General features: G+C 39.3%; 1 protein-coding gene and 1 non-coding gene across 3 annotated transcripts in view; both read left to right on the top strand.

Annotated features, from left to right (window-relative positions):
• LOC120900637 (protein vav) overlaps positions 1-15,114 on the top strand; it is a 59,958-nt gene that overhangs the window by 34,421 nt on the left and 10,423 nt on the right. The gene's annotated exons all lie outside the window — the stretch shown is intronic.
• On the top strand, positions 4,498-4,585 carry LOC120905273. The gene has a single exon (XR_005739907.1). It is a non-coding gene; the product is annotated as a U6atac minor spliceosomal RNA (small nuclear RNA).

Below are 15,114 nucleotides of genomic sequence, written 5' to 3'. Positions count from 1 at the left end.
CTAAACCGCTAGGCACCTTACACCGAGTGTCAAATTGCTGTATACAACAACAATCTTGCTTCTTGTATGGGAGTTACAAAATTACTAATAACAAAATTGAGTGTAACATCTGAAAAAGTTGTAGGGCAACTGTATAAGTTTTCGGCCTTGTATCTGTTTTCAGCAGGGTAACTAAAAACGTGAATCCAGCAATAACATGTTGAAAATTGAATCAACGCATTTTCAACGCAACGCAAAAACATGTTGAAATTGACTCAACGCATATATATTATTTATTCATATACAAACTTTCCCGAGCCGGTCTCGTAGTACAGTCGTCAACTCGTACGACTTAACAACATGCCCGTCATGGGTTCAATCCCCAAATAGACCGCGCCGCCATACGTAGGACTGACTATCCTGCTATGGGGGGGAATCAATTAGTCACTGAAAGCCAAGCCCACAAGTGGGTACTGGCTAATGATGGGTAAATTCAACAAAAATCCGGAATCGCTTCCGAATGACTCCGCCAAAATTGGAAGCGGTTCCGGAAGATAGTGCAAAACTCCGACCTCGGAGCCGTCTGGAGCCGTTCGGAGCCGTCCGGAACCGTCCGGAGAAGATACGGACGGAGCCGTCCGGAGCCGCTAGTCGGCAGCCGGAGCCGTCCGGAGCCGTCGGAGCCGGCGGAGCCGTCGGAGCCGTCCGGAGCCGGCGGAGCCGTCGGAGCCGTTGGAGCCGTTGGAGCCTTTGGAGCAGTCCGGAGCCGTCGGAGCCGTCGGAGTAGTTGTAATAGTCGGAAGCATTCTGAAGCGCATTAATTTCCCGATATTAGTGATAATTTTATTGTAAAAAACAGCTTACGAGTAAAAAAAGAGTCTTCTTCATTTATTGATATGAAGTTTTTTTGTGTTTTTTTTTAAATAAAGCCAAAAATAATTGTTTGCTCCGTATATATATATAGGAAAAAAAATGAATCAAATTAGGAGGTCAAGGAGCAATAGAACTATGACGGGAGGTGGGTTTGATAAAATACGAAACAACGAGGCAGACGAGTGTAATTATGGCAGTTTTGCACGGTTGTTTACATCGACTAACGTGTATGGTTTAGGCTGCACTTGTTTTTTACCGAATAACATGATGGTACATGGACAAGACGAAGAATATAACTATCAATCATCCGTCCATCTTTTATGAAAATAAAGATCAATAATAGTTTGATTCATAGTTTTTCCCTATATATACGGAGCAAACAATTGTTTTTGACTTTATTGTTAAAAAAAAACAAAACAACTTCAGAGCATTCAATGAAGAAGACTATCTTTTTACTCGTAAGCTGTTTTTTAAAATGAAATCATCGCTGATATCGGGAAATTAAAGCGCTTCAGAAGACTTCCGACTATTACAACGACTCCGACGGCTCGAACTGGCTCCGTCGGCTTCGACGGCACCGACGTCCCCAACGTCTCCAACCGGTTCCGTTGGCTCCAACGACTACGACGGCTCCGTCGGCTCCAACGACTACGACGGTACCGACCGGCTCCGGACGGCTCCGACGGCTCCGACGGCTCCGAACGGCTCCGGACGGCTCCGGACGGCTCTGACGGCTCCGGGCGGAATCGACGATTTGAATTTTTCGGAATCGGAGCCGGAGTAGCAATGCTCGGAAGCGATTCCGAGCCGTGGGTGCGATTCCGGTTACCCATCACTAGTACAGGCAGGCCTTGACCGACAACGGTTGTTGAGCCAATGAAGAGAAGATACAAACTTTCACATCTTTTCCTTGCATATCTTCTATCTGTCTATCTATCCTATAACAAATTTTACAAAAAGGTTCTCATTTTCAATCTCTCACTATAGAGCGTTACTTTTTCACTCTATAGTTAGGTTAGGGAGTTGATGTTAGGTGCGGATAGCTTAGGGGAAGGTAGGTAAAGACGGACACGTTAAGGGAAATGGTAAAAATCTAGGGATATATAAGTGCAACGACCATGAAAATGTGCATACATTATCTTCCACTCATGTTTTATCAGAAAATGTGTTAAAACTTTTAAGTTTCCATCGATTTTTGCGTTTTTTTCATGAATGAAAAACATGTTTTTTTTCGTGCAGTTTTGAAATGTTCGGGTAAGACGGACACCTGATATGGGAAAGATGGACACCATGAAGGGTAAGATAGACACCTGTAGAAAACGTTGGAAAGTGAAGAATTTTACAGTATTTTAACATATCCTATTGCTTTCCTCATTCTGGTACGTACATAAACCAATTCTAGGCCTATTGCAACGACAATTCATTCAGCCGTGGTTTTAGGAATTGTGAGCACCGCTTCTAATATATCGTAGAATGCAGCATCTAAAGCATTATTGAAACATCGCGCACTTACAGTTGATGTTGCTCTAGCTTACTGAACAACAGTCTAGAACTTCCTATTAGGAAATTACTCCGCAAAAAGTCCACGACCCCAGTATTCATGAGGGACTTGTTAACAGCTTAATCCATTTTCCACCATGTCAAAATTCAACATTTGATTTTTGTAATCCAATAGAATTTCTCATCTATTCCTGAACAATGTCGTATAAATGCCTCATCTTTTTATTGCTTAAAGTTGTCCAAGTCGTGAGAAGATATTGGATTTCGTGAAGCGCCTCATCAGCGTCGAGCGAGTAATAGCATAACGAATGGCTACTATTTTGACCGGTGTTTCATTTCTCGCTTATTTAAATACTTTCTCTAGTTACTGATTGATTTATAGCATCGGATTACCCTTTTTTAAGGTTTTTGAAGAAATATATTCATCACCAATAGATATAAGAAGTAAAAAAATCAACAAATTCGGTGTCCATCTTTCCCTACAACAAGGTGTCCGTCTTTCCCGCTTTGGTGTCAGAATGTTTAAACCACCAAAAAACAATATTTTGCATTGCTTTTATCCTCGTTCTTTCGCCAGTTTTTTCATTAATGATCACGACAACTCATTCATGAAATAAAACTTCCGGAAATATAAACAATACAAGTTTTAGAGCTTAAGATCGGCAGTAGTCAAATTAGATCCACAAGGGTGCACGTGATTGAAAGTTTGTTTTGTGCGTGGATTCAACCAATTTTATACATATTATGCCAAAAATGTTCTCAAATGTGTTGTTATACCTTCAGTTTGGATTCTACATTGTTGAATTACTCGAAAATTACCTTTTTCATGCATTTATGAGAAGTGTCCGTCTTACCCGCAGTGTCCGTCTTTACCTACCTTCCCCTAGATGATTTTTATACCGTGTTGGTTTTCTTGCAAACTTCGGTGCACATAGCGATTCATCGATGTAGGCGTTGGACGAAAAACGACAACCATGTTTTTGGCAAACGAACGAAAATCGCCCAAACATATGTTAAGTTGTGTAACCGCGAGGCCACATGAGGTGAAATATACAGCGAAATGAACTATTTGACAGGCGAAATATCTGACGGATAAAGTATCACAGCAACCAGCTGATAGGCAATGTAAACAAATAACGTGCACAAAATCGTAATTAAATCCATTAAATAATTTCAATATCCAACATTTCGTTAATTTTGAACCAATAGCTCATCATTTCTTCCAATTAGGAAATATTCTGCTTAAGAAGATGTTATTTTCAATAGAATTTCGAAAGCGGATGTTGTGTCTCCCCCAACCCTTTAGCTTACCTGTCAGATATTTCACCTGTCAAATAGTTCATTTCGCTGTGTATTTCACCTCATGTAGCCGTGCGGTAATATGTATAAAGTGATCTAAATAACATAAAGATTAAATAAATACAGGTAAGCTTAAAATGAATTACAACAGCTTCCGTCGGTATGTCGGTACGGGTAACCAGTGGATCGCACGCAGCCGCCTGACTGATATCGTTATTGGCCGCATGGTGAACTGTTGATGTTCGGATTAATGCAGGACGACACCAAAATATCCAACCTTACATGAAGCAGTCTCATTTCAGATGCTCAATCACTGCGTCATCTATTTGCCCTTATATTGTCGGAGTGAATGTCCCAGAATCCTCTCTTATTGTAGTACGGAAATGTGAACCATTTTTGTGAAGACTTTAAACGACAAAATCAGGAGCGGTACACCGTTGAAGACATCGAGCAAAATCGGTTGCTGCGAGCTGTTTTGCACCTTAAAGCGCTGTGACTCATTCATTAGCACCTGTGCGAAATGACGCCGTAGAAGACGCTAACGATCTTTCCAAGTATGCCGCAGTTATCCGACTTTATGCAGATAGGAGTAGACCTGCTACAATCTGCCTTATGCTATCGATGTGCATTTCTGCTCGAAACTATTCTTACGTACATGCGACGCCAATCGAAAATTGCAATCGGAGTGGCTTCGAGTATAATTGCTACTCTACTGCTTACTGGGGGACGTATGCTACACTCTAAATTCAAGCTATCGCCCAACCTGGACGCTAACAGTTCATGTAACATCCGTGTTCAGTCAGCACAGGCTGAATTGAAGCTACAGGCTTCAGTGATCGTTTGGTTGTGTCATTTGAAATAAGAGCAGGTTACATTTCCCCTTGACAAGGATGGAACACATACGCTGAGATCAGTGGGCACCAGCACTGATTGTATGGAACGAAACATCCATGAGTAGCCGCTATGCTCTTGAAGCTCGCGCCATCGATCACGCCTTGCAGGACGTTATGGGAAATCGCCAAAAGTTCGGTGTTAAGGTGGTGTTGCTATGTGGCGACTTTCGACAGATACCAACGTCTAGGTTCTGCAGCAGTGCATCCGGCAGAGCATGCTGTGGGGCAAATTTAGGTTATTGCGTTTGCGGGAAAAATGCGTGTGCAGACAGACCAGACTGTTCAAGATGCTGAATAACAGTTCCGCAGAGATATCCAGCATGAGCATGTCTGCGTTTCCGGGGTAGCGCGTCAGAATGACTTTTCATTTCTTTGGCTGGATCGTTAAACACGTTTCTGCGGGCGCGGGCCTCGAAAAAAAAAATTGTCGAAGGGAATGTTCCAGAATCCTCTGTTATTTTTAGGACGTAAACGTGAACCACTTTTGTCTCCGATCAGTACACCGTTAAAGACTCCGAACAGAATTGGCTACTGCGAGCTGTCGAGAACCTCAAAGTGCTACGACTCATTAATCAGTGCCTGTGTGAAGAGACGCCACAGAAGGCGCTGACGATGTTTCTGAGTATGCCGTATTTAGCCGACTGTGTGCAGATACAGCCAGACCTGCTACAATGCGCCGTATCCGCTGCCGAAATATGTTGCCTGGTGGACGTGGAACACTCTTATGCTTTCGATGTGCTGGACAGCATATTAATAAACGTGATTCGATTGAACAACGAACAACAAACTGTGTACGATGTAAATACCGCAGCAGTGGACAGCTACAGTTTGACTGAACAATCCAGCCGAGAGGAGACACACAATGGACAGATATATTTCCTTAATGGACCTAATGACACTGGGAAGCCGTTTAGGCTCGAAACTATTCTAGGGTGTCACTATTCAAAAATTGCAATCGCAGTGGCTTCGAGTGGAGCTACTGCTATTGACCGGGAGACGTACGCTACACTCCACATTCAAGCTATCGCTAAACTTGGGCGCTAACAGTTCCTGTTACATCCATTTATAGTCAGTACAGGCTGAATTGATGCAACAGGCATCACTGGTCTTATAAAACGAGACATCCATAAGCAGAACAGTCTTATAGAACAAGGGTCTCTAAACTTTTCAGTTCGCGGGCCGCATTGCCTCACATATAATGGTGTTGAGGGTCATTTTTCCGTTGCATGTTTCTAATGCGGACGTTTAAATTTCGTCCTTATGAGAAAATACTAACATAATATACAAAACTTCTATAGCTTTCTATTTTTTAAGCTTGGTCTACGTCTCTAAAAAGCAACTATTACATTTTCTTAAAAAAAAAACAATTCACTCACAATAATTAACTTTTTATTTTGACCCTCACAAAGTTGCCACGGGTCGCGTTTAGGGTATTGCGTTTGCGGGAAGAAGGGGGAAAACATGCGTGTGTGGACAGCCCAGACTATTCAAGATGCTGAAGAGCAGGAAGAGTTCGTAGAATTTCTGCTCTGCATCAGCGAGAATCATACGACATACGGCATACGACATTTCCGGGATTCGGTAGGGCGTATACCATGGTACCACGCGAGTTGATATTACCTGGAACATCTGATCTAAATGTAAAGTAAATCTATCGCAAAAAGTGTGAATTTTGATACATAAATAATTTATTTCAAAAGGTACACCATCCACAATTTAATTTATAAAATATTAAAAAAAGAAAATTAAGCAATCATAAATCTATCTAGGGTAAATGTACCAGTATTGGGCAGGTTAGTGCTGCAGTTTCACAAAAACTGCTTGTACACTTACAATTTTTATTACTTTTCATGAAAGTGGCGTTATTTTAAACGATAAACTATCGTATTATGTTTTGCTATTTTTTATTTGCCGTTTCAAATGCATTTTATAGCGATATTCTTGAAAATGACCTTGAGGTGAATGGTGACAAGTGCAGTCCTGTGAATGTGTAGCTCCCGTTTGTGAACTGTGAAAACTTGTGGAATAGAGAGCTAAGTGTTATTTTGTTTTGTTCTACTTGTTACTTAATATTAGTGCTACCTACGGTATCATTGTTTAGTATTTGTATTATTGTTTTGTGAATGTAAAACACGGGTGAAGTATCTCGGTCGACAGCGTCACTGCGTTGTCGAAAGTGATTAATCTTTGCTCGGTATGTGTTTGTGTTCGTGCTAGACATACGTATCGTTGTCCGTTTGTCAAGACGTGTACACGATTGTTAGCGTTTGATATCGCAGGCTGTAGTAGAGTAATGTTTGTGTGCATTTGCTGTTACCTTTTATTCATGTCTGTGTGATAATTTTTTTAATTCTAAAATAGCTCGCCCGAATTTTGTTTTTACGGCATGCAGTGTTTAGCATGCTCCGCCGTAGTTTTAATAAACGATGACCCAATTTTGTGTGCGGGGAAGTGTCGTGGCAACTTTCATCGTCGCTGCGTTACCCCCTCGCTCTCGAAAACAGCGGCCAAAATAATTAATGAAAATAAGAATGTGCTGTATATGTGTGATAGATGTTTAGAACACAAATCGGGCTTGGCGGGTATGGATGTAGATGTGAGTGGATCGTACGATTTACTCACACAATCCATAAAAAATTTGGAGTCGAATGTAAGTGTATGGATATCGAGTGCCTTGGAAAAGGGAATCGAGACCAGTGTTGCGAACGGTGACGTTCATCGACATAAAATTGTAAACATTCATTCGATTTGAAGCTTTCCATTCCCATCTCTCTCTGTCATTTGACATTCCCGTCAAAAAATGTCATTTGACATGAAGACATTTTCAAGATACATTCATTTGACATTCGCCAACCTGTATGAATCGTGAACTGTGTTGTATTGCAAACGGCCGTATTCATGTCAAACTACAACAGAGCGTGCGGTGCAAAGGCTTTCATTTCACTAGTTTTTGCTATTTCACTAGAATACAGCGACGATACACTTCATAATCCTCCGATCGTATCAATTTGTGTTGTTCAAAAAATGTCAAATGACATTCAGACTACATTGTTTACATTTCATGTCATTGCATCAGCCCTGACGGTAGCGACACGAATGAATTTCGTTTAATGACAGTCGTGCCGTGGAAGCATTGAATGTCATCAGCCAAAAATTATTTTGACCGGCTGTTTACGGTGACTGTCATGAAAAATGTCAACAGTTAACAACACTGATCGAGACTCTAAAAACTGCTCTGCGCACAAGTGGAACGCAAATTGGAGCAAACATTGCGTAAAAGCTTGAGTGCGGTAGAATGCTCAAATAAGGCAAAGGAAGCCTTGCGTGCAACCTTTGACGATACTAAGGCCAGAGAAACAGTAGAGGATGAAAGTTGGGCTACAGTGGCTAAGAAAAGAAAAGGACGAATAGTGGGAACAGTAATGTTCAAACCATTATTAATCGTTTTGACACGGGGAATGTTAATTCGACGCCCAAGATTTCTGACAAGGTTACAGGACCCATTTTAGCAAACAAAAATAAGAATAGTAAGACTCTGGTTATTGTACCAAAGGTGGGTCAATCTTGTGATAAGACAAGAGCTGACCTTCGTGCTAAGTTGGATCCAAGGAAGCAGTAGGTGTCGGAATTCCGTAACGGCAAGGACGGTCAGGTGTATGTTCAATGTTCTGCTCAGGTTGAATTAGATGAACTCAGGAAAGAAGTAGAAAACATTTTGGGAGATGAGTATGCAACGGATTTACCATTGTCACGTGTAAAGATAATTGGGATGAGCGAAAAATACACTGACTCACATTTAGTAGACCTTTTAAAATCTCAAAATGAGAGAATACCCTGGAAACAGGTCAAGGTCATAGGAATGTTTGAAAATAAAATTTACAAGTACCAAAAATATAATGCGGTCTTGGAAATTGACTATGAGTCTAACCTATGTCTGGCAAAATTAGGAAAAATAAATGTGGGATTTGATAGGTGTAAAATTTCGAATTCCGTGCATGTTATGAGGTGTTATGGTTGTGGTTTAATTTAATCACAAGAGCACACAAGAGTGTGCAAGAATAAGCAAGCTTGTTCAAAATATGGTGATGAACACAAAACGTCCGAATGTACTTCATCTTCTTTGAAATGTATGAATTGCGTGTTAACAAACTCTGTTAGAAACCTTAAATTAGATGTGATTAGATTAGACATGCGGCCAATGATTATAATTGTCCGATGTTTAAAAAACAGATAGAAAGGCGTATGCAACTTTCTCAATAGCAGGTACGGGAGGAGTTAGGACGGTTCAGAGAGATTTTATATTTCAATGTAGTCCAGTCTTTCGTCCAACTACGCCATGTTTCGTGAGACAGTGGAGAAAGTTCAACCGTTGCTGGTCTTAATCTCTGAAACTCATGTGATTGAGGAAGAAGCATTTCAGCAGTTTCATATTAATGGTTATAGGGTTGTGTCGTGTTTGTCCCACTCACGTCATACAGGAGGTGTAGCTGTTTATGCCAGGAGCGAAATTGTCCTAAAGGTGATTTTTATTTTGGGGGCAATTTTTACAGTAACTTTGATTTGAGTTACAAACCGAATGAATGATAATAATAAATTTAGTCACGTCTAACGTAGTGCTTGGCCAGCGTAAATGATTAAAAAGTCTGATAGACGAATACTTTTTGCGCGCCAAAAAGCCGACTTTGGGGCCCTTTCCGTTGTAAGTTCTTAGGCTGAAATTTCAGCCTGTCAGCTGTTTGCATTGTATAGCAGTTTTCGAGCAGCTATCTAAGTGAGTATAATATACAGGTGGGCTTATCCCAAGGTGTATGAATTTAGAAGGCTGATTTTTATCGCTTCTGCTTCTGAATGAAGATTTTAAGAGTGTTTTGAGTATTCGTCAAGCCTCCAGAAAGCTCGTTGGAGCAAAAGATTTCACTCGTTCTGTCAAAAAGTGATATTCAAATTTGGTTATAAAAAATGATATGAGACCACCTCGACTACATACACTTTGATTCCAGATTCGATCACCTGATTTCTTTAATGCACCTTGGGATAAATGTAAACAAACCCGTGTTTTCGAGCAGGTACTCGAATCTAATTCTAGCTTTTAGGCTAAAATTTTCTAGACTGAAAATCGCAGGCTAGTTTTTTGTGTGGTTTTGTATGGATTGTTTACATGATTTCAGCCTCCAACTGTCAAACTCCATACAAAAACTTACTAGAATCGTGAAGGCCCCCTTTTTTAGTTTTTTTATTAATTTAATTGTTATTGCACTATTTAAATGCTTATTTTTAGCAGTGCGTGTGTATTGATAGTCCCTTTATCAAACCCCATGATTACTTTTACCGTCCCATGCCTATTGCGGCCATAATTAGTCTTTTTCTGTAAAATATTCAGATAGATGAATACTTGTTGGACTGACTGTACATAATGTACACACACAAAAATATTTTACAAACGATCAAAAAAAAAAAAAAAAGGTTGATTGAAGCGCAATACTCACATGCCTCTCAATAAACGCTGCTGCCGTAACCGGGCCATTTTTACTAGTCTATAATACAAATTCTAGCAACGACTAACGGTGCGTTACTGCCGTTAATTTCGCTTGAAAAGTAACGTAGCGTTGTAACTATGAAACAAAAGAGCGTAGCTCCTAACCAGACTACTTTGATCAGACTACTTTATCTCTCTTTTTTCATCGAACATTTTTGCACTCTTTCTCTTAGCTCTACCAGTGTTGTTAGCGGTGACGTTCTTTGACATGAAATTGCCTACTTTGACACGATTTGAAGCTTCGCATTCAGTTTTCACTCTTTCATTCTACAGTCATGTCAAAAAATGTCGTTTGATTCGACGACATTTTTTGGCGACATTCATTTGACTTTCATTTTCGAGTGCACTACATCGCCTTCTCCTTTGTAACATTTTTTCTTTAAATTCGTGTACACCAGCAAGAAGACACTGATTTTCGCACTGGCCAAGTTAAAATATTTAATTGTTCAGTCACTTACGATCGGTAAAGGCACCAAGCAGATCAGGATTCACAAGATGAATGTCAATTGACATTCAAACTACATTTGTTTACAGTCATGTCATCGCAAAGACACTGACGGTAACTACAGAAATGAATGTCGTTCTTCAACAGTCGTGTCATGGCAACAGTGAATGTGATGTACGAAAAATGATTTTGACCAGTAGCCTACTGCGAACGTCAAAAAAAAATGACAACAGTTTACAACACTGAGCTCTACTTATCCTATTGTTCTCTTACTCTTTTATTCATTATTGTTCGTCGTTTTCCGTGTTTTACCAAATCAAAGAAACAATTAGTTCTTTGTCTAATTTTTGGAGTGCAATAATGATCAAAGAAGAGCAGGATAAAGAAACATTATCCAATTCTATCCGGCTATGCTTTAATTTTTTTATTTAGATTTTCAAAAGTACAACAAAAGAAACTGGGACGCATAATAATATTGGTGAACGACATTTAAGGAATCTTTCACAAGAAGTGGAACATGGATTGACCTCTGAGAGATAGCAAATACGGGATAAAGAAAGGGTTATTGTGTTATTTTTTGCGAGGTTTTTTAGCATTTGCCTCTACACTGGTGTATAGAAAGAGATAAGTTTCAGAATTTTACCGGATAGTATGAGGGAACATTATAGTAAATGAGGTAAATAAAACCATGCTCCCTTACATCAGGATACACCCTGGCACAGCTATGCCATTGTGCCCTAATAACAAAATTTGGGAATAAACCAAAAAGTATAAGTGGAATTAAGAACCACAGAATTGATAACAACATGGACCATGTGAAAATGAACTGGAAAAAGTAAATAATCATGAATAGTTTTTTTTATATAATCTGAGTTAAGGATAATAGGTTGTCCCATGATGTAAATAAGAACTGTAACTTGGACTAAGAAGTACGAATAGTGAAAGAGTATGAGTAAATACTCTACACCAAAATCAAATATCATACGCCATGGTTTTTACAAAAATGCCTTCGATAATTTTCCATAAATTCGATTGCAAAATTAACTAGTATTTTTCAAAATATCAAATAAAATGTGCAGAGTTAAAAAATTATCGGTAGATTTGCTGTCAGCTAATAGTTCGGCAGGTTTCGTTACTAAGAGAACCAGAGCAGTAAAACTATAAAAGTGTTGTTTTTATGAAAGATTCATTGGTTGCATAATTCTAGTCCGCTTGGAATTTTAAAATCATGGGAAACAAGTAATTATTAACTTTAAATTCTGCCGAAAATAGGTACTCGGTAAATGTTGATTTTTGACAGATCAATGTTGTGGGCTCCTGCCAACATTTGTTGTATTGAATATAATCAATTTCACGATAAATAATTCAATCACTTGATAGGAAAAATAATACCGTAAGAATTCAATAGTTGAACGCTTTTTAGTTGGCATGCTTTTTAGTTGAACGCTCGATAATTGGCTGACAGCTCAATTAAAAGCAAGCGTTTGTATGAAAAAACCGGGTTTTGAAAATTTCACAAAAATCTCATGGCTTGCCGAGAAAAATATGAAAAAAAATTGTATAGATAAACGTGCTAATTTAAAATCACATAGGGTAACTGTACCAGTATTTGGCAGTGTACCTGTTTTCGGCAGGGTAACTAAAAACGTGTAATTACGCAAAAACGCGTTGAGAATAGTCTCCACACATATTTTTAAGAAAGAGATATACTCATTTGTTTTTCATATACGAAGTATCACATCATTTCCTTGCATATTTTTCAAAATTTCAAACAAAATGTGCGGAGTTCACAATTTTTCGGCAGATTTGCTGTCAGGCAATAGTTCGGCAGGTCTCATTATTAAGAGAATCAGAACACCAAAACAATGAAGGTGTGGTTTTTATGAAATATTCTTTGGTTGCAGATTTTATACTAGCCCGCTTGGAATTTTTAAATCACTAAAAACAAGTAATTATTCACTTTAAATGCTGCCGAAAATAGGTAAATGTAGATTTTTGACAAATCAATGCTGTTGGCTCCTGCCGAAACTTGAAACAAAAATACACTTTTGATTTGGCTGAATATTCATTTATAACTTGATCAGAAAACTGCAATGTGTATGTCGACACATAAAACGACATTTCTTCTAACAAATATCACCATTTTCACTATAAATAATCAAATAACTTGAGAGAAAAATATTAATTTGCCGTACTCTATAGCCGTCAGGCAGTCTCATTTCTCCAGTGCCTACTTTGCTTGTAACTCAAATCAAAATGACTCTAAAAATTGCCAGCAAAATGCCCAAAATGGGCAACATAAAATTTATAATTTAAGTACTTTACAACACAGATCTTAGGAAAGTGAAAGTGTAAAACTAAACATTTTTGTCTATCTATTGGCATTGATTAAAACATTTACCGACCCGTATTCGCGTTGCCGAAAATAGGAGCACAGCCCCCGAAAATAGGGCCAAACTGCCGAAAATAGGAACAAAACCAGTGTTTGCATTTTCACGAATATCTCTAAAAAATACATTTAAATCGGCAAATAAAAAATAGCACAACATAATACGATAGTTTATCGTTAAAACTAATGTCACTTTTATGAAAAGTAATACAAATTGTAAGTGTACGAGCAGTTTTTGTGAAACTGCTGCACTAACCTGCCCAATACTGGTACATTTTCCCTATTCAATAGTTGGCAGGGAATCGAAGCTCAACCAGTGAGTTCAGACTGTAGTTGGTTTGATTTTTTACCAGTTATTACTTTTAGTGTACTTTTGATTTGTCTTATTTTTCTTAATCTACAGGCTGCCATTATACAGGCTTTTTTAATTATTACTATCAAAGAACTTAATAGTCATTGCTTCTGAATGATAATGCGGACCTGTAATCTGATTTTAAAGGAGCCTGCTGGCCTGTGTATCTGAGTTGCCGTCATCGGATAAATCTTCCTAATTCTTTTATTTTTAAAGAGGCCCTTTCAAAAATCCTGGTAGTTGATCATACCCCGATTCTTGCATCATTTCCAAGTTTAGATCTACTTATATCAAACCAAGTTTTTGGTGTAAGCCTACTTTTGCCACTAATAATGGGGCCCTTCACGATTCTAGTCAGCTTTTTGTATGGAGTTTGACAGTTGGAGGCTGAAATCATGTAAACACCCCAAACAAAACCACACAACACTAGCCTGCAATTTTCAGTCTAGATTATACTAGTCTCAAAGCTAGAATTAGATTCGAGTACCTGCTCGAAAAATAGCAAAACACGGTGTTGTTTACATTTACCCCAAGGTGCATAAACCGTAATGTGTACAACCGCCTACCCGTGTAAGTTTCGCATCTTTATTTCAAAATAACTTTGGATTAAAAAATCGTATCGACTTCAAATTTTAAAAATGCCTCAGAAAATATGTTTTCTACCCATGTCCAAAAAATTAAAAATACCAAAAATGTTAAAATATTTTTTTTAATTATTTAAGTTTAAATACCCCCTTCACATGTACAACCGCCTACCCGTATAAGCTATACATTTTGTATGGAAGAATTATGTTTTTCGAAGTTAAAAGCGTATATCTTTTGAAATACTAGTTAGAATTGAATGAAAATTGTCTTACAGGGTCACAATAATGTTTTATAACATATTGTTGTAAAATTAGAATTTTAAAACTCCTATCAATATTTTTTTCAATCGAAAATGTGCTGTAACTCCAACACCCCAACCGGCCTTTTTCTTTTCTTTCAAATGTTGTATTACAGTGTAACAATATATCGAAATTAACACTGAAATCACCTCTTTTAAAATGATACCAACCACTACAAGCAAACGAAATAGAATTGGCTGAAAGTTAAGACACACATTCATACTTTAATCATAGTGTTACTGCCGAATAGGGATGGGTGTTTTGGAGCGCACCAATGGCTCCGAAGTCGGCTCTGCACCCACGGCTCCATTGAACATCACGCCTTGACTACGCGCGGACGGACTTTAACAGGCTCCTGCCGATGATCGCTTCGTTCGCGAATGTCTTCGATTGTTCCCGTTACGCCACTCTTGACCTCGCTGTGAAAGATTTTGAGCGGTTCATGTTGCAAGCCCTGAATGAATGCACGCCGGTGAAACGACCTAAACGAGGCCCCCCTTGGGGTGACAGAACGCTGCGCAGGCTCAAAACGGCTAAAGCTGCCGCGTATCGCGATTATTTGTTGCGTAGGTGTCCCGCTGCATTGCGCAACTATAATACTGCGCACTCTCTCTATCGGCGCTATAACAGGTTCCGCTACCTGGGGCACGTACGGCGTACGGTTTTGCGCTGCCGCGGCAATTCACGTGTACTGTGGAACTTCGCAAACGTCGGAAATCCTCTGGTTTTCCTAGCTCCGTCAGTTACAACGGGCGCAACGGCAACAATCCGTCTGCAGTATGTGATATTTTTGCCTCGCGCTTTGCCGCCACCTTCCTTCCAGCTGTAACTGATGAAAGGCAGATAGCCGACGCATTATCAAACGTACCGGTGGATGCTATGGCCCCAAACTTGCCGATCATCGATGAGTATTCAGTCTCGAAAGCGATTGACAGGCTGAAATCTTCGTTTGCTCCAGGGCCTG

The sequence above is a fragment of the Anopheles arabiensis genome, chromosome 3 (genome assembly GCF_016920715.1).
Source record: "Anopheles arabiensis isolate DONGOLA chromosome 3, AaraD3, whole genome shotgun sequence".
Taxonomy (NCBI): Eukaryota; Metazoa; Arthropoda; class Insecta; order Diptera; family Culicidae; genus Anopheles; species Anopheles arabiensis.
The sequence above is the reverse complement of the archived record's forward strand: the minus strand, read 5'-3'. Positions and strand labels throughout refer to the sequence as shown.